This window comes from Hibiscus syriacus, unplaced genomic scaffold, assembly GCF_006381635.1.
Source record: "Hibiscus syriacus cultivar Baekdansim isolate YM2019G1 unplaced genomic scaffold, ASM638163v2 tig00111458_pilon, whole genome shotgun sequence".
Classification (NCBI taxonomy): domain Eukaryota; kingdom Viridiplantae; phylum Streptophyta; class Magnoliopsida; order Malvales; family Malvaceae; genus Hibiscus; species Hibiscus syriacus.
The window spans coordinates 808,295-829,991 of NW_024063097.1; the positions used below are offsets into that span (position 1 = coordinate 808,295).

General features: G+C 33.5%; 1 pseudogene; it reads right to left on the bottom strand.

Moving 5' to 3' along the window:
• Nucleotides 1-996: 996 nt before the first annotated feature.
• On the bottom strand, nucleotides 997-20,126 carry LOC120163516 (annotated as a pseudogene).
• Nucleotides 20,127-21,697: the final 1,571 nt, after the last annotated feature.

Sequence of the window (21,697 nt, forward strand, 5' to 3'; positions counted from 1 at the left end):
CTTGTAAGCATATTGGGTTTTATTTAATTCTCTATTAGGTCAGCCTGAATTGTTAACCCAAGATTCGGGGCATTACATTTTAGGTTTAAATTTTTATTTTTTTATTAGACATGAGATTTGTTTAAAAGATGACAAAAGTTTATATCTCTACATATGTAGTGTTAGAATTTGAAATCTCAAGGGATAACAAATTTTTTTTAACCACTGTAGTAATTTGATTCGTTCCCTATTTAAATTCTAAATGAGCATTTAGTATAATTATTTAAAATTTCACTTGGATATTGGTTAAAATTAAGGGTAAACTATTCATATGATCATTAAATTATTGTTTTTTTATTTTAATTATCGATTTTAAAATTTAAATGGTTAAATCAAGTTACTTGTAATTAATATTTAATAGAACAATCCATGTGATGGTTAACAAAATTGACATAATTATGTATTTAATAATATATATATATATATATTTTTTTTTTTGAATTTAATCATAATTTTATATAAAAATTAGGTCTGCCATTTGTCAAGAGCTATGCTATTCTTTTGGGTTTGAACAATAGCTTGGAAAGCTTTGGTTGAGCCACTGAAATGGATTCAATCTCATCGATTTCGGGTAGTTGGGTTGTTTTCCAGGAGAACCATAAACTTTAAGCTGTGGATTTACAAATGATTGGTGGGAAAACAAATAGAAAGAAAAAACATGTTATATCAATTTAGTCATAATTTTAATTAAATTTAATAAAATTTTCATCAAAAGTGGCATATGTCATATAACGAAACTTTTTAACGATCTTTACTATTGAAATACTTAAAATGATAACATATGTAATGTTAGGTACTTGGATTGCCCAAAAACTGTTTAGACACCTAATTAGAAAAAGAGAAATAATTTGGACTATTTATTTATATTAAGCCTAAAAAACATTGAAGAATGAATTGAATAAGTAGACTGCATATATCACAATATGGTGTGCTTACTACATAATGAATTAAATGAATGAAATTTGAAAAATAAAGAAGATGATTAGAGTATATAAGATGAGAGCGAGTGTTAGGGGCTAAGCATCCGATGGTGTGATCCAGTGTCTCCAATTCACAAAACTCTTAGCCAAAAAGGGATGTGCCGTCTCAAAATCCAACTCCCTCTCCCTTGATATCGCCGCTGCTCCAGGACCCCTACATTTATACACTCCGAAGAACACAGTCCTGCAACCCATCAGGGCCATGGCTGAGGCGGCGCGAACCGCACGACCGCGCAGGGCCCCCAAAAAATGGGGCCCCAAAAAAGTATATATATAGTGGCATTTTTTCAATAAACGCCACTATAGATGGACCTATTGTGACGTTTTAAAAAAAACACCACTATTATTGCGGCTTTATTAATAAAACACCATTATAGATGGATCTATCGCGGCGTTTGTCAAAAAAAACGCCACTATTGTTGCCCCGAAATCGAATATATTTAGAAAATAGGGGCCCCTTTATAAAAATTTGTACATAGCCCCCGAAAACCCAGCCACGGCCCTACAACCCATTTCCCAATTATTTCTCTTATGTAAAAGCTAACAGTTTTATTCTGATTTTAAATTTTCTAAAATCTTATCGAGTATAGTTAATGATGACAAAGAATATCGTTTTATCTAGAAATTTTAATTTTGAATAATTGCGTTCACGTAATGTGTTATGTAGGTGGTTAATTTATTACGAAAGTTGAAAGAGTTGTTAAAACATACTTCTTGTTGACATGGCCCATTCATCCCAGCCACCTTGAGCAACGAGGTCATCGAAGTAAGTAAAAGAGTAGACAATCCTCGAGTACCGACCCATGGCCAGTACCCGTCACCGTGCAGTTCACAAATGCAAACCCCGTCTTCTCATCCGGTTTGTTTCTGTCAGGGGCCGCTATGGATCCGAATCTTGTAGCTACGGAGTGTACTTCACAATCCTGCATCAACCAATTCCCCCACAAACCCCAACCAACATTTAAACTAATTAAAACATGGGTAAAGTATACAAATAGTCCCTTGACTATATTGTGTCTGCTTTTTTGAGTCTCTACACAATTTAAAGTTATAAAATTATCTCTCAATTATAAGACATTGTTCTAGACTTATCTGATTATTAAAAGTTATGAACTGATCATCCGATTTTTTATGTTCTAAACTCATCTTTTTCTTTTAAAAATATTAATGGTAATCTAAACTGAACGTTAATTTATTAACTGTGTTATAATAAAATTATAAAATGAGCATTTTCTAATCTAAAATTCATTTTATAAAATGATAAAGTTAAATACTATAATAAATCTGAAACGAGGAGTATAAGTTTACAGTAATTTTAAAATCCAAAATCACGGGGTTCATAAATTTGATGTGAAACCGATCCAACCCATTTTAATATTAGACGCTGAGGCCTCATTTGGAAAGTGGGCAACACTACTTTATAACAGACAAAAAGCTCTCTTCCCATTTATTTTATGGATAAGAGAGGGGGATTTGGAACGTAGAGTCCTTTTTATTTGCCAACCATTTAAAATTCAGAAAAGTCACGTGAAACCTATCTCTATTCCCTATACAATGAGTAGGGCCGGTCTTGACTATTTTTAGGCTCGGGTAAAAATAAAAAATAGACTCTAATATAAAAAAAAAGAAATATGTAATACAAAAATTTTATTAGATTTTTTTATTAAATTAAAAAAAATAGTAATTTGTTACAATATAAAAGATGTCAAAAATATATTTAAGAATACAAATACTTATAAAAAAAATATTATATTCGATCATTTTTTATGCAAAACCATTGATGATAGTATCAACATTAATGTTTTCTAATATATTTTTCTCAATACATAACATATCATTTGAAAATAAAAGAACGATCTTATCTAAAATTTAAAAATATATAAAATTAAAAAAAGAATTTAAAAATGTGGTCTACCTAGAATTTTAAGAACAATCTTCAATATGATTCAAACACCATAATTGATAATAAACAATTGTGACTTTACGTGTGAGAGAAATATGATAAATTAAAAAATGAGAATAATAATTTTCAGATAAATTATGAAACATGAAAGAGAAAAGAAGCATGCTAATTATACTTAATTTTTTTCCTCTCATTAAGTTTTGAAAAAAATAATGTTACTAATTTTTTTTATTGATATGAAAAATCGGGAAAGATATTTGGTGAATTGATAGTGGGAATTTGGAAAGACCAAAATTAAAGAGTTCGATTGATTTTTTTTAATTTTGAGAAAGGAATATTATATTAGAATTTTATGGAACGTTAATGTAAAATTCAATAAAGATAATTGTCACCTTAATAAATTCATGGACCCTATTATTTTATTGAGTAAATTACATGTTTAGTACATAAATTATCAGTTTTAGTATCTAAACTTTTACTTTTTTAAAATCATACGTAAAATTTAGTTTTTGTTTCATTTTAGTACCCACCGTTAAAAACTTGAGTTTGTTTATTTCATTTTAGTACACATTCAAAATTTAACGTTAAGTTTTAATTTTTTTTTGAAATTTTAGGTACTAAAACAAACCAAAACTGATAGTTTGGTACTAATCACATTAAGTTTTTAATAACAGATACTAAAATGAAATGAAAACTAAATGTTAGATATGATTTTAAAAAAAAATTAAAGTTTAAATATCAAAACGGATCAAAACTAATAATTTATATACTAATTGCATAGATTACTCTATTTTATTTTATAATTTTTTAATTTATTATCAGAAAAAATTGTACTTACAAAATTATTTTGTAGGCCCTGGCGGGCGCCTCTCCTACCCTGGCCCAAGGCCGACCCTGACAATGAGTTATTACCTTGTACATGGAACGGCCGTTGCCAAAGATGAAGTCGATTGAGCCCTCAATATAACATTGTTTGAAGTAATGACGACTGGCGTCGTCGCACTGAGTATCTTGCGCACCGTATAATCCACAGCAGGAGAAATAAGCCTTGTCACCAGATATTTTGAACGCCACTGCTTGCCATCCTTGCAAATCCGGTGTCAACACACATTTTCGTCCTACTAGAATTCAAACTCTTAAAAATAGGATTTAATTTTACTAGGATTTAAACTCTTAAAAATAGGATAGAGTTCTACTATGATTTAAACTCCTAAAGATAGGATCCACAAGCACTATAAATAGCCCTTATAACTCACTATTGTAGACACGATTTACAGACATAAATACATAGAAAAACACGGAAAATACAAAGGCAAAGCTATTGTAAACGATTCGAAGTAATAAAGGTGAAAGTTTTTTTTTTTTTCGTTTGTTTCTCTTTACTTTTCACTTGCATGCGTTGTTAATCGTGTTTTCTTTAGAGAACTCCAAAGACAAATATTTTAGCCGGTGACCCAGAAGGAGTTTTTTCAAAACTTTGATTTCAGATCTACGCTCCCTAGAGGCTATTTCGCAAAAACAAATTACATTTTTGGAATGAGAGTACGAAAATCTATCAAAAAATGAAAACGTTTTTATTTTTGCCGGTTTTAATCTTCAATGTTCTTTGACATTTACCCACTTAATTTACATTCCTTTCATTTTAATCTTAATTAATTTATATATATATATATATACATACTTGCTAATTTTTTTTTAATTTATCAGTTTTTAATTTTCTCTATTTATATATGTTATTACCCATATATATATATTTATTTTCTTTGCATTTTTATTATTACTATTATATTTATTATTATTTTTACTATTATATTTTTCTTTTATTCTACTTATTTATATTTTATATGTATATTTTTTATAATTTATTATTATTATTTTTTTACTTTCTCTTTCTTTTTATTATTCTTGTATTATTACTTGTATTATTTTATATTTTTTATTTTGTTATATATATATATGCGTATGTTCTTTTTAAATATTTTATTTTTTATACCTATTATTAATATATATTTGGTTTTTTATTTTAAGTGCTATATTTTATAATATTATACATATATTTTTCTATTAATTTTCTATATTTTTATTATCATTATATTATTTTATTTCTTTTTTATTGATATTATTGTTGTTATATATACATTTTATATATATATATATATATATATATATATATATATTCTACACAAGTTAATTATATCTACCTACTTTGTCCCCACCCCTCATCATTGTTTTCTTCCTGTCAATTATACTTCACCAAACCTTACTTTCTTTTCTTCCCTTTTCGGTGTGATTGTCTTTTTTAACTACTTATTATCATTATTAGTATTGTTACTATATATATATATATGTAATTATCTTTATTTGATTTTTTTTACCATTATATGTGTATATGTTCTTATCGTCATTTAATTTATTAATTTATATATATTTACTTTTTTATTTATTTTATATATATATATTATTCGTACTTTGTTATTATTATTTTGTTTAATTTTTTTATTTTCTTTTTCTTTTTTATATATATTTTATTATTTATTTTTTTTACTTACTATTTTATCATTTTACTTAATTTGTTTTCTTTTCATTTTAATTTAATTAATTAATTTCTTACCAATTTATCTAACATGGCTTTTTTACTTTCTTAAGGGTACATTTTCAGTCAATCAAATGTAAGTTTTGGATCGTTATTTTACCTTTTAATTTAAACTTTCAACTTTCTTAATTAAAGACAACTGGAAATTACATAGTACCGAAAGGGCGGTTCAAGGGTGCTAATCCTTCCTTGACCGTAACCGACTCCCGGATCCGATATATCACTGGTAAGACACAGATCATGTAAGAATTATGGTATCCGATCAACCCATTTGTTTTAAATAAATGATCGGTGGCGACTCCCAATCCACATTTTTCAAGTTGAAACCCAATTTCGGGGCCCAACCGAAATACAGTTGCGACAGCTTGGCGACTCCGTTGGGGACACATGTAAGTGAGTCAGGCTAAGGTAATTTCCAGTTGTCTTTTTAACGAAAAGGGTAAGTTTAAATTTTAAGGTAACATTTCGATCCTTATTTCTTACTTTTGTTTATATTTTTTCGAGTAAATAGTTGAACTGACCATTTTCTCAATGATTTCAGCCTTCCAAACTTTTTCATCTAAAGGCTCTATACCCGAGCTCCGAACCCGTTTTAAGTGGAGGTGAAAGCGACGCCTTCGTGTGAATTTATTCATCGTATGGGCCTAGCAAGTAACCTTCGGGATTCATATACCTTATGCCTTCGTGTGAATTTATTCTCCGTATGGGCATAAGGGAATGTATCCTCCTGAGTTTAACTTAGTCCACACAAGCTTGTAATAGGCTTAGGGCTAAGGGTCTGGTAAGCCCAAGGGGGCACCAACAAGGAGAACTCGGGTACCGTTTTTTAGAACCTAAACCGGGAGACTATAGAGAAATAGAGCCTACCCCAAAACCTCATTTCAAACCCTAGGATGCCAGAATTATTTCATGCTTTACTTTCTGTTCAAAGCATGCGAACTAGACAAATATGCGGTTAAGATTTGTTTGAAATTAGCATGCGAAATATAGATCATGTCCGAGTAGGAATACTAAGCATGTTCAGGTAGATATCATGTGGGGTAGGATTTTTCATTTTATTATTTTGATTTACCTTACTAACTCTTTTCATTTTTTTTCTTTTATTTTATTTACCTCATATGCATCATTTAAAAGAGGTGTTGATCCACCAAAAACGTGTTAAACATGAATAATCTGCATTAATGGATAAAGGGGTTGTAATACAAGAGATGAAAATACAGAGGACAATCTACAGGGAGACTATGTGTCACATTCAATCCAGAAGACGTGGTACCCGCAATCGAAGAATATGTCACTTTGCTACAGTGTAAAGGACTCCGAATGGACCGAAATTTACACCGAGCACACTAAAGTCAAATTTTTTTGAGGCAAAGGTTGCAGGGGCAAGAGGAGGAAAAAGTTACTGACCCGAAGATTCCTTTCGAAAACTACGAGAACAAGATGAATTCCATAAACAAGTCGATAAGCTTCGGATTGAGGACTTCAATGACACTTTCGTTAGAAACAAGCTCGACAGAGAGTGAAAGTCGAAGATGCAGTCATTCGAGACCTTTTTTTTGGGGCAAACAGCTTGTCACTTGCACATTTTGGCCAAAGGAGCCTGAACGGTTCGACAGGGTATTCAACCGATGACAGACGAAGGCAGAAGACTAGTCAATATGTCAGAAGCTGTCATGATATTTTTGTTTCTTAAAAGATAAAACACTTTTGTCCCCAATAAGGAATATTCATAATAACAGGCATGTTTTTGGATCAATGCCTCGAACATTTCATGCATTTTGCATTTTGCATCTACATTTCATTTTTAAGCATTTTCATGAAATTAAGTCATGGAGGATTCGATGAAGTGGATTTAACCATATGGAAACAAGATTGTAACCTTAAAGAAAAAATTGAAAACAATATAGTGAGAGTCTGATCAGCCGATTGTAGGACAAAGCCTACCAGGATGATCTAAGAAAAGAATCCCCATATCCTAAGGGCTACGATGTTAAAGCTGTTAGCTGTTACCACATAAGAAGCCCCAAACATTCCTCTGAAAACTATAAGGCGCTTGCCGAAGAAGGGGGCATGGCATATACCATTTGCACTTAGAGGATTGTTTTGTTTGAACACGTCTTCGATCTTTCATGTTTGCTTAGTCTTTTAAAGGATTGAATTTATGCTACTTTCTATGGTGGAGCAATTGAACAAATCTTAATCTTTAGTTCTTCGAATATTAAATGAATTAATGATCCTTTTAATTCTTCAAGAATTATAGATTTTTGACATATGACAAGATTAGACCTTTCTTATCCTGTCTCAAACCCCAAGATAAAATACCTCGATTCTTTACCCAAAACAACTCATGGTCATTACCAAAAAAACCAAATTTTGACATTACCTCCCTTTGAAATTCTTGAACATTGCCTTTATCTTTTTGATACACCCATACATCTCTTTGAGTCAAATAAAGTCACACCATTGTCTTTTTAGACTCAAAATTGACATTTTAATACCATTAAAACCCAAGGCATTGAGTTGTTTATTTGAACAGGAGCATTCTTCTAACTTGGGGCATTTCGCAGATAGCCTGAACATTGAGACATATGGGGAGCAAAAAAAATCATTCGAAATAATTCTATCAATGGCTTCTAAACTTGCTTAAATACACCTTGGATCACTTCTGAACGTTGGGGATGATTAGAGAAGATATTATAGCCGTTTTAGTGTGAAAACATTTAATAAAACAGCTTGGAGCGTGGGGGGAATCGGTTCCCCCTTGAAGGGAATCGGTTCCTAAGTGTAAAATTCAAATATTTCGACCGCTGTACAAGGGGGGAATCGGTACCCCCTTGGGGGGGATCGGTTCCCTCCGAGCATACTGGAATTCTCGGAGCAAAACTGTTTAGGGGGAATCGGTTCCACCTATGGGGGGAATCGGTTCCCTCCGAGCATTCTGGAAATCTCGGGGCCAAAACCATTTAGGGGGAATCGGTTCCTCCTATGGGGGGGAATCGGTTCCCTCTGAGCAATCTGTAATTTTTGACTTTGAATTGGTTCGAAATACTTTGTAAGATTATTTTGAAATTGTTTTATGATTAAAACTTAATTTTACACTTAAGTAAGGATTAAAAATGATTTTTGAAATATTTGGAGTAATGTTTTGATATTCGAATAGTTATATCGAATATACTTAGAAAATCATTTGGAAAATCTTAAAATCCATTTAACTTAATTTGTTATATCGAAATATCAAAATGTTTCAACAATATTGGACTCGAGACAACACAAGTTCAACTTCATAACGAAGGGACGGCTGGTTGCCAACAAAAATTTCCCAATTTCAGAGCCAATTTCAACTTCACATCGAAGGATATTGGACTCCAGACAACGCAAGTTCAACTTCACGACGAAGGGACCGCTGGTTGTCAACAAACAACTTCCCAATTTCAGAGCCAATTTCAACTTCACAGCGAAGGATATTGGACTCCAGACAACGCAAGTTCAACTTCACACGAAGGGACCGTTGGTTGTCAACAAACAACTTCTCAATTTCAGAGCCAATTTCAAGTTCACAACGAAGGATATTGGACTCCAGACAACGCAAGTTCAACTTCACGATGAAGGGACCGCTGGTTGTCAACAAACAACTTCCCAATTTCAGAGCCAATTTCAACTTCACAGCGAAGGATATTGGACTCGAGAAAACGCAAGTTCAACTTCACGACGAAGGGACCGCTGGTTGTCAACAAACAATTTCCCAATTTTGGAGCCAATTTCAACTCCACAGCGAAAGATATTGGACTTCAGACAACGCAAGTTCAACTTCACGATGAAGGGACCGCTGGTTGTCAACAAACAATTTCCCAATTTCAGAGCCAATTTCAACTTCACAACGAAGGATATTGGACTCCACACAATACAAGTTCAACTTCACGACGAATGGACCGCTGGTTGTCAACAAACAACTTCTCAATTTCAGAGCCAATTTCAACTTCACAACGAAGGATATTGGACTGCAGACAACGCAAGTTCAACTTCACGATGAAGGGACCGCTGGTTGTCAATAAACAACTTCCCAATTTCAGAGCCAATTTCAACTTCACAACGAAGGATATTGGACTCCAGGCAACGCAAGTTCAACTTCACAACGAAGGGACCGCTGGTTGTCAACAAACAACTTCTCAATTTCAGAGCCAATTTCAACTTCACAACGAAGGATATTGGACTCCAGACAACGCAAGTTCAACTTCACGACGAAGGGACCACTGGTTGTCAACAAACAACTTCTCAATTTCAGAGCCAATTTCAACTTCACAACGAAGGATATTGGACTCCAGACAACGCAAGTTCAACTTCACGACGAAGGGACCGCTAGTTGTCAACAAACAATTTCCCAATTTCAGAGCCAATTTCAACTTCACAGCGAAGGGTATTGGACTCAAGACAACGCAAGTTCAACTTCACGACGAAGGGACCGCTGGTTGTCAATAAACAGCTTCCCAATTTCAGATCCAATTTCAACTTCACAGCGAAGGATATTGGACTCCAGATAACGCAAGTTCAACTTCACGACGAATGTCAACAAATAACTTCTCAATTTTAGAGCCAATTTCAACTTCACAACGAAGGCTATTGGACTCCAGACAACGCAAGTTCAACTTCACGACGAAGGGACCGCTGGTTGTCAATAAACAATTTCCCAATTTCAGATCCAATTTCAACTTCACAGCGTAGGATATTGGACTCAAGACAACGCAAGTTCAACTTCACGACGAAGGGACCGCTGGTTGTCAATAAACAACCTCCCAATTTCAGAGCCAATTTCAACTTCTCAACGAAGGATCTTGAACCCAAGGCAACACAAGCTCAACTTCACGACGAAGAGGCGGCTGATTGTCAATAAAATTTCATTCAGAGTCAATTTCAACTTCACAGCGAAGGATATTGGACTCGAGACAACACAAGTTCAAACAACGAAGGGACGACTGGTTGTCAACAAACAATTTCCCGGTTCCAGAGCCAATTTCAACTTCACGACGGAGGATATTGGACTCAGAATAATGCTACTTACTTGGATTTCAACTTCATGACGAAGGATATCCAATTTCAAGCTCAACTTCATGACGAAGGGGCCACCCGCGATTTCAACTTCACGACGAAGGGAATCGTGCACACAAGCATCATCCATCTTTAGATTGGATTTCAACTTCACGACGAAGGATATCCAACTCAAAGAAGGAGTATATGTCAACAAAGACCTTCGAGTTCGACTACGCTCAGCTCCAAGGCACATCATTTACAGCATAACCCAAGGCTAGAAGGGTTATCTGCCATCAAAATTATCGAGTTCGATTCCATTCAGCTCGATGACACATCAATCGCACTACTTTTCGGTTACAGTCGAGGTTTTCAAGTCAAGAAGATGACCTAGGTTAACCGTGCTTTAGTGACAAGAAACCATTTTCAAGCAAAAGCTATCTGTCAATGAAGATTTCTGAGTTCGATTCCGATCCAAGGTCTTTAAACCGAGAAGAAGACCGAAGGGCAATGAGAAGCCACGTGCTGATTCAAATTTCGAACTACGGCTTCAATTTCATATCATTTCAAGATGAACTCGACTTCACGACGGAGGAGTCATCCATAACTCAATTTGACAGGGAGTTATTGAAACATCAGAGTCAATTTTCAACTCCACCGAACGAAAAGTGTGTCTTTTAATCTTTGCTCTATCGTCGTTACACGACTATGGGCAAAGAGGGGCAGCTGTCAACAAACCTTTTCGTCCTACTAGAATTCAAACTCCTAAAAATAGGATAGAATTTTGCTAGGATTTAAACTCCTAAAAATATGATAGAGTTCTACTATGATTTAAACTCCTAAAGATAGGATCCACAAGCACTATAAATAGCCATTGTAACTCACTATTGTAAGACACGATTTACAGACAAAAATATAGAGGAAAACACGGAAAATACAAAGGCAAAGCTATTGTAAACGATTCGAAGTAATAAAGGTGAAAGCTTTTTTTTATCTTTCGTTTGTTTCTCTTTACTTTTCACTTGCATGTGTTGTTAATCGTGTTTTCTTTGGAGAACCCCAAAGATAAATATTTTAGCCGATGACCCAGAGGGAGTTTTTTTCGAAACTTTGATTTCAGATCTACGCTCCCTAGAGGCTATTTCGCAAAAACAAATTACATTTTTGGAATGACAGTACGAAAATCTATCAAAAAATGAAAACTTTTTTATTTTTGCCGGTTTTAATCTTCAATGTTCTTTGACATTTACCCTCTTAATTTACATTCCTTTCATTTTAATCCCTTAATTAGTTATATATATATATATACATACTTGCTAATTTTATTTTTAATTTATCAGTTTTTTAATTTTTCTCTATTTATATACGTTATTACCCATATATATATTTATTTATTTTCTTTGCATTTTTATTATTATATTTATTATTATTTTTACTATTATATTTTCCTTTTATTCTACTTATTTATATTATATATGTATTTTTTTATTTTTTATTATTATATTTTTTTACTTTCTCTTTCTTTTATTATTCTTGTATTATTACTTGTATTATTTTATATTATTTATTTTGTTATATATATATATATATGCGTATGTTCTTTTTAAATATTTTATTTTTTATACCTATTATTAATATATATTTGGTTTTTTTATTTTAAGTGCTATATTTTATAATATTATACATATATTTTTCTATTAATTTTCTATATTTTTATTATCATTATATATTTATTTTCTTTTTTATTGATATTATTATTGTTATATATACATTTTACTATTATAATATATATATATATTCTACACAAGTTAATTATATCTACCTACTTTGTCCCCACCCCTCATCATTTTTTTCTTCCTGTCAATTATACTTCACCAAACCTTACTTTCTTTTCTTCCCTTTTCGGTGTGATTGTCTTTTTTAACTACTTATTATCATTATTAGTATTGTTACTATATATATATATATTGTAATTATCTTTATTTGGTTTTTTTACCATTATATGTGTATATGTTCTTTTCGTCATTTAATTTATTAATTTATATATATTTACTTTTTTATTTATTATATATATATATTATTCATACTTTGTTATTATTATTTTGTTTATTTTATTTATTTTCTTTTTTTTTTATATATTTATTATTTATTTTTTTTACTTACTATTATCATTTTACTTAATTTGTTTTCTTTCATTTTAATTTAATTAATTAATTTCTTACCATTTTATCTTACATGGCTTTTTTACTTTCTTAAGGGTACATTTTCAGTCAATCAAATGTAAGTTTTGGATCGTTATTTTACCTTTCAATTTAAACTTTCAACTTTCTTAATTAAAGACAACTGGAAATTACATAGTACCGAAAGGGCGGTTCAAGGGTGCTGATCCTTCTTTGACCGTAACCGACTCCCGGATCCGACATATCACTGGTAAGACGCAGATCAGGTAAGAAATAGGGTATCCGATCAACCCATTTGTTTTAAATAAATGATCAGTAGCGACTCCCAATCCATATTTTTCAAGTCGAAACCCAATTCCGGGGCCCAATCGAAATACGGTTGCGACATCCGGCTTCGGTGCCGGTTCTGTATTATGCCAAAATTATAAAAATGCAACAAGTAAATGTTTAAAAAATTCTTAATCATTTAACAATTAACACTCAACAATCCATAAATGTCAACTCTCCGTAAATGTCATGTTCCAAGTCGAAATTTTACGAGAGAACAATCATCTCTTAATCAATGAAGTAACTTTATTCGTACAATCAGAATCTACCCTTCAACATGGTTACTCGAATGGTTGTCCGGTGCTTATATATATACCGAGTATTTACCTTGAAGCTGATATTTCTAGCAGAGAAATAATTAGCATATACAGTGACAGAAGCAGTTCGATAAGTACGCAATTGTTGGTCGTTCCTCACGATCACAGGCTCTGTCATGCCACTCTATGAATGTCGACTCTCTGCCTCCACCTTGAAAAGTTATGTACGGCTTTGTAGCTAGGGTTGTAAAATCACGTAATCGGATATGTTTTAGTCTGATATGTTTTAGTCGGATCTTAGCAGGTCGGGTAAAATCGAGTACAGGTCAATTCAAGTTAATTTGACATCAGATTCATATCGGGTTCAGGTCAGGTCAAATCAGTTTGGGTTATTTTTAGGTTGATTTGACACCAGATCCAGATCGGGTTCAAGTCGGGTAATTTTCAGTTCGGATCGATATCAGTTTAGGTAAAAACAATTCAGGTCCGAAGCAGATAAAGACTAGGTTAATTCAGGTTCAGGTTGACTTCAGTCGGATCTCGTTCAGATCGGGTCACATCATTGACAGATAAAATTCAGGTCGGATGTTTATCAGATACGGATTGAGTTCAGGTCGGGTCGTTTTTATTTTTTTGGATTAATTATTTTGTCATATTTCGTGATTGTTGAATTGGAAGTTGCAATTGTATATGATTTCGAGTAAATAAGAGAAAAATAAATATTCATGGATCAAATTTGTAAAAAAATAAATTTAATGAAAAAATTGAAGAATGTAAAATTAAAAATAAAATCTTAAAATATAAATTAAACAACACACATAGGTAAGGGACTAATCAAATAAATTTAAAATGTAAGGTTTAAATTAATATAAAAAAGGACTAAATTAAACACATTTAAAAAATTATGGGCCAATTACAAAAATATAAATAAATAACAACTAACAATGGAATATGCAAATATAAATTTAATGACTAAATTGAATACAAATAATAGTTAAAGACTTAAAATTGAAATAAATTAAAAACACAAAAGAGTTCAATCGAAATAAATGCAAAATGTGAAGAAATAATGAAAAATATACTAACTTACATTAATTCAAAAAATTGAAAAAATATAATATATATAATATAAAATTATATTTAAGCTATATAGTTTATATGTTATAATTTATATTAATATAGTATATATATGTATGTATAACTAATATAACTGATATATATATATATATATATATTAAAGAAACACTATGCATAAACTATATAAAGTAATAAATTATATAGTTTATAAAAATCCTAAACCCTATACCCTAAAACATAAACCCTAAATCCTAAACTTTATAAACTATATATGTATAGATACATTTGATAATTCATATATAGTTTATATAAACAATAGATTATATAAATTATATATGTAACATTAACCCTATAGTCTATAAACAATAGTTAATATATGTAACTTATAGTATGTGTATACATGCAATGTAAACTATATATGTAACTTATAGTACATGTATACATGTAATGTAAACTATATATGAAACTTATAGTACATGTATGTATAAACTAAGTATAGTATATATAAATCATATAAAGTAAACTACTTATATAGTTTATAGAAACAATATGCATAAACTATATAAATTAATAAAGTATATATTATATAAAAACCCTAAAGTGACGCCTCTTTCTTCAGGGAGTATAGAACTCGAACATCTTCTTCAAACGGGTTCGCTCCCTCTTTCTTTAGGGAGTATAGAACTCGAACATCTTCTTCAAACGGGTTCTCTCCCTCTTTCTTCAGGGAGTATAGAACTCGGATATCTTCTTCTTACAGGTTCGCTCCCTCTTTCTTCAGGGAGTATAGAACTCATTAGTGTATGCTTGAAGATTTGAAAATCATTATACTCAAAAATTTAGAATTTAAGAGAATCTTTTCGAATCCTTTTTTCTTCTGAGAGCTTGTCTCGTCGAAATTAAAGTCTATTTGATTGCCATTTGAACCTCTCCCTTCCTGGGAATTTGAATTGGTTAATGACTCATCATGCGCGTTTTCTTTTGATCAATCGATCAACTTCTTTGTACTTGAGAACTTTTTCTTTTTCTCCTACATCTCATGGTCTGATGGTTTGCTCCAACACTCTTTTGAGAAGGTTTACAATGGATTTGCTTCACTACCCTTCGGTGAAGACTTAAGATGGATTGGCTTCACCACTCTTCGGTGAAGGCTTAAGATGGAGTTGCTTCACTAATCTTTGGTGAAGGCTTAATATGGAGCTGCTTCACTAATCTTTGGTGAAGGCTTAAGATTGACTTTGCCCCAATATACTATGTGCAAGTCACTTTAATCGATTGATTCCTTTCTTCATACACGAAAATCCTTGTTTTTTTTCTACATCTGATGGTCTTCACTTCAAAGCAATGCTTCTTCTGTGGACTAGATCTCTCTGTTCTTCAGGGTATGCCTCTTTAAATGTAACTCTTTGTATTTGAGGTTTGAAATCTTCATTTCAATCATCGGGATTCTAACATTCTGCATCTTCTCTTTTCCCTGGAAGATCTGTCAAAATCATGTATTTATGTATGAAACAAAAATGCAATTCAATGTATCAGTGTAATGCATTTTCTTTTATGCAAATGATGTTTTCATGAATGCATAAATGTTGAATCAATCTTCACTTGGCTCTAGAGTAGTGAGCTCGATCTTCTCTATTTGACCATTCCTTTCCAGGGTTTGCTCTAGATATCCGTGTAGCAACTCGTAATTTCCAACTGCTTTTTTTTATGAGCCCTCTAATCTTCTTCTATCTTTTGTCATCTTTGTTTTCTTTCTTCATTTCGTAGAAAACATTTTCTCTCTCAACTTCTTACTATGGTAAAAAAATATGATTATGTTGCCCCATTTTCGGAGACTGTGCATATGACTACGCCAAACTCCGTAAAGATCACATGAAGGTCCACATCTATTCTGATTTGACTCTTGAAACACATCACAAGGAGGATTTATCCCAATTTTTCATGTCACCCCATTTAATCAAATATCAAACAAGGCTCATTTATACCATATCAGGTCGAGAGGTTTAACAACATCCCATCATTCAACCTTAGTTGGTTCCATTAGTTTCTTGTTGTTAAAATTCCATCGCCTCTTCTGTGGAAAGAAATCTTCATCATTTCTCAGTTTTAACCTTGGCGTTGTAGAAGGCAAACTTCATCTTGGGTAATGGAAACAACCCATGATCGCAACACTGATCCATCACCATACTCACTGGTTTGTAAAACATTTGACACCACATTCATCTTTTCATGCGGCTTCTACCCAAATCTTTCAACCAGGGAAGCTCTTTGTGTAGCACTAAGAGTTTTCGCGTGGTATTACAAGGATACCAAAACTCAGTTAAAATTAAAGTGAGATACTGGTTCACCAACATTAATGCATTTGAAATCACCAGAAATGAAACCGATGATGGACAAGATGATCATATATAGTAAACCCTACTGTCACTCTTCATCATTTTCACTCTTCATACATTCATGTCCCATCAGAACTATTTGTTCAATTCAATGATCTTTCCACAGGTCTTCATAGGCTTCCAAAGATGCCCCACATTAATACCTCTAGCTGAAACAGGACTTCACTAGTGCCCCAACAATCTTATACTAGTACGGGCCTTCAAAATGCCCCAACACCTCAAATTGTAAGGCTCATTCTCAATGCCTTCTTGGTCTGAAACTTGTTATCTCAACATGATGTGGGTTCAGTCGTGCCCCAACATTACCTTATACTGGTACGGGCCTTCAAAATGCCCCATCAGCTCAAATCGTAAGGCTCATTCTTCATGCCTCCTTGGTCTGAATCTTGTCATCTCAACCTGATGTTGGTTCAGTCGTGCCCCAAAATGGGTACTCATGGATCTCTTCGTGCCCAAAATATCCTAACTTGGACGTTCTCATTCTGGTGTCACTATACAGTAGTGTTGTCAAATAGTCTGAGCGATTTTCTTCATGCTACTTAAGAAGTGATCAACCCTTCTAACACAATGTCTTGCATTTTCATTCGGGTTGAGATATGTTCCCCTTTCAAATATGGCGAGCATCTATTTCTTGATGGGTTACCGATGACGTCATCTGGAAATGCTAAAAGCTTTTATTCTTCATCCATTCTGATCTCTCAGACCATCTGCTTCAAGATTGCAAAATGCTTCATATTCCAGCATTATTTATTCTTTTTCTCAAATGGAGGCACAATGAGCCTCACCAGCTTCAATGACCTTTTACCTTTGAAACTTTCTTGTTTGAAAATGTTTTTCCCTTTTCTCTTATTTTTAGGGAATGTGAAAATTTTATGAACAAATTTCAAAAATACTGTCATTTTCTTCAGACTCGCAATCAAAATAAATTGTAAAAAAAGAGTTCAATGAATATCAAATAAGTCAAAATTTCTTTTAATCCTTCAAAAATTATATACTTTTGAAAAGAGTAAAGATTAATGATGATAAAAGGCTTAAGCTAACTTAGGAAGGTAATGTGTTTCAGTTTGGCTTCTTGCCTCCTTGATTCTGGTTTTGTTTTTGGGTCTGATAAGGCAACTATTATATTTCTCTTCTGGAATATTCACTGGTTCTTAGCCTTCATGAGCGCTTTTGGACTGTGGGATGTTTTATCAAGAGATGTATAAGATCACCCTTCTGTATAGTGGTTGAGGATCTTTATGTTCGAGCAGCCTTTTCAGGTTTTCAACTCGAATTCTCCTTTGGTTTCAAGACGTCATCTAAAATTTTACGTCATGAACCCTTCTTTTATTATTCTTCCTATCATGCATTAAAGATTTTTTTTAAAAAAAATTATTTACAAATAAAATTAACCCTGAGGAGCGGAATGAAATCTGAAGATAGCCTCTCCACTTAGAAATACATGTATGATTAGAAGGGACTTTTCAGGCACGTAACATATGATAGGGCTCACGGTTATGAAAAAAATAAGATAAATAGGCCCAAAAAGTGTTTAAGGGTTATCAAACCAAGGATCAATTTGTTCTGCTGTCTTCAACCTTACTCTGCCTGATTTGAATCTGCTCGTGCATCTTCTATTCTTCTTTTTTTCCTTCAATGTTTCACGATTGACTTGAGATGTTTGAACCGATCGTCTTGAAGTTTTGGGTAAGTTTTCTTTCCTTCTCTTTCTTTATTTCATTTTTTCATTTCCAATTTTTCTTTTTTTCATTTTTTCTTTTCTTTTTCTCTTTCTACATTTCTCTTCTTTCTCTTCATGATGTCAACTCAATTTGATCTTAGAGCGCTTTGTATTTGGTATGCCTCATGGTATCATGACTTGCTTCTGTAGCGAAATTCGGACTGATAATCTTCACTCGCGCGAGCAGATGTTATTCACCTTTGCCCCCCCAGTGTGGAGGGTGATCTTTTGTTTGGGTTGAATCTGAAGAAAAATACTATTAGCTCAAAAGGGGACCACAAGGGGTATATATACATATATTTAAAGGGATAAATGAAACAAAGCTGTTCATCATCTCATACATGGAAGTCTTCGTAAAAGAGGTATCAATTTGTTCTGTTGTCTTCAACTTACTCTGCCTGATTTGAATCTGCTCGTGCATCTTCTATTCTTCTTTTTTTCCTTCAATGTTTCACGATTGACTTGAGATGTTTGAACTGATCGTCTTGAAGTTTTGGGTGAGTTTTCTTTCCTTCTCTTTTTTTCCAATTTTTCTTTTTTTTCATATTTCTTTTCTTTTTCTCTTTCTACATTTCTCTTCTTTCTCTTCATGATGTCAACTCAATTTGATCTTAGAGCGCTTTGTATTTGGTCTGCCTCATGGTATCATGACTTGCTTCTATAGCGAAATCCGGACTGATAATCTTCACTCGCGCGAGCAGATGTTATTCACCTTTGCCCCCCAGTGTGGAGGGTGATCCTTGGTTTGGGTTGAATCCGAAGAAAAATACTGTAGGCTCAAAAGGGGACAACAAGGGGTATATGTATATTGAATCCGAAGAAAAATACTATAGGCTCAAAAGGGGACAACAAGGGGTATATGTATATATATTTGAAGGGATAAATGAAACAAAGCCGTTTATCATCTCATACATGGAAGTCTTCGTAAAAGAGGTATCCCCAGGGGGACGTATATTCAGGATTAACCTTATTTATGTGAAAGTAATATAATTAATGCATGATATAATTATTTCAATGATTTTCAATGACAAAAAGTTTCTTGATGAACAAAATGATTTTTGCATAATTAGGATGCCCCATTTATTCTTCCGATGCAGTGGTGTTTGATTCGATCGGGCGCTACGCATTTGGCTCTGGTGCCCCACTCGAGCTCGTCATCCATTGTTTCACCAATTCCTGAGTCAATGTCCCCTTTTCCACAAGCATCTCTATCTCCTTTAACAGCGGCCTGCAATTTCCCGTAGAATGCCCCAATGCCCCCAAGTGAAAATCACAAACGCTATCTTGATCATAGCTATGAGCAGAAGGGTCTGGTTGCACTTTCACTGGCCTTGGTGTAAGATATTGAACTTTAACCAAACGAGGATATAAATCTGAGATGGAAGTTTGGAACACTTTCAAAGTATTTTTCGATCACGGGACTTTCTTTGGACAACTCGAGTAACTTGCTGCCCCTTTTCTTTTACGGTTGTAGAAGCTCTGGATGCGACATTCATTTACCTCCTCAGCCTTTTTCTTTTGATCGGCTGGTCGTTTGGAAGTGACTTTTAAGTTTCCCTTGCTGATTGCATCTTCAATGGACTCCCCAGTCTGCATAAGGTCCTTAAAGTCATTCGTCGAGTTTCCCAGCATTAACTCAAAGAAAGGAGCTGAGAGAGAATCATGAAACATGATATTTCTTCTTCTAGCAAAGGAGGCTGAACTTGTGCTGCCACTCCTCTCCATTTTAGGGCATATTCTTTAAAGCTCTCAGTAGCTCTCATCCTTATCCTCTGAAGGTTATGATGTTTTGGGGCTAAGCCTTTAACATATCGATATTGCCTCAGAAAACCATCAGCTAGGTTGACCCATGACTTGATACTCTCTGTTCAAATGATTATACCAAACTACAACTGGGCCAACGAGACTGTCATGGAAGTAACGAATCAACAAATTTCATCATCTAAGTACCCTTCCATCTTTCTGCAAAACATTTTCAGATGAATTAGGGGGAAACTAGTGCCATCATATTTCTCAAAATTAGTCACCCTAAACTCATGTGGGATGGCCAAATCAGGGACCAAACTGAGTTCTCTGGCTTCTAACTCCTTGTGAGTGACATTAACAACCTTCATATTTTTAACGGCTTCATTCAACCACTTAAATTCGTTCTCAAACTACCCATAATTGACAAGGCTCTTCCCTTGGTTTGAGTTAGATGCTCCGGAGCAAATTATCATTCTTGATGCATTACTCTAATGAGACTGGTATCCTTTATCAGCGATTTCCTCTCTATCAACAGCCTTGGTTTCCAGCACTCGGATTATTTGATTCGATGCGCCTTGTAGATAACCCGATGATTGATTCCTCGTATCTTGTTGTAACCGACCAACTGTTCTTGCAACTTATCTTGTAATTTCTCATTAGATTGCTCCTTTACTTCCATTTGTTTGCTCATGATGATGAGGAACAATATGAATGAATGATCTTGTTATTACTGAACAAAAATCTTTCATAAGTTATTTCCGTGTTTTCATAGTTAATGTATATAAAATGCTTAAATAACTACATGCAATGCAAAATGCAAATACACGAGGTGTTAATCCCAAAAGTGACACTTATAGAACAACCGTTCACTTAGACAACAAGAATTCAGTAAGTACACCATGTAGTCAAAATACAATTGTGATTCTTCATTTCCTCATTTTCTCGAGTCCGTACTCTTCATGGGATCTGGTATTGCACCTCCAAAATCGTCGGCGTATTCCATCACGTTTGATGAAGTTTGATGTCCTTAAATTGAATCTTGAAATCTTCATTCTTTCCTCCAATGCGAAGTGGTCTTCATGTCGTTATGCAGGGTCTTCTCATCCTTGGTATGAATGTATCTATCCATTGAGTTAACATCTTGGCCTTTGCACCTTTTCTGCAATCAGCTTCAGATCTCTTCATTCATCGGTTGTCCTTCTTCATGGATCGTTTGAACATCTATGGATCTCCCGGTTTTGACTACATGGTGGAGAATTTCTTGCCTCAATGTGGTCAGCCTTCTTGTTAGTCAATCACTTGCGAATTAACACCCCTCGATGACATGAGGATCAAATGCAATAAAATCAAAATAAAATAGACAGAGAACAAAAATGGGTTAGTGCACATAAGATAAACAACAAGATAGTGAATACCGTAAACATCAAATAAAATCTACCCTCACATGCTGGCTACTC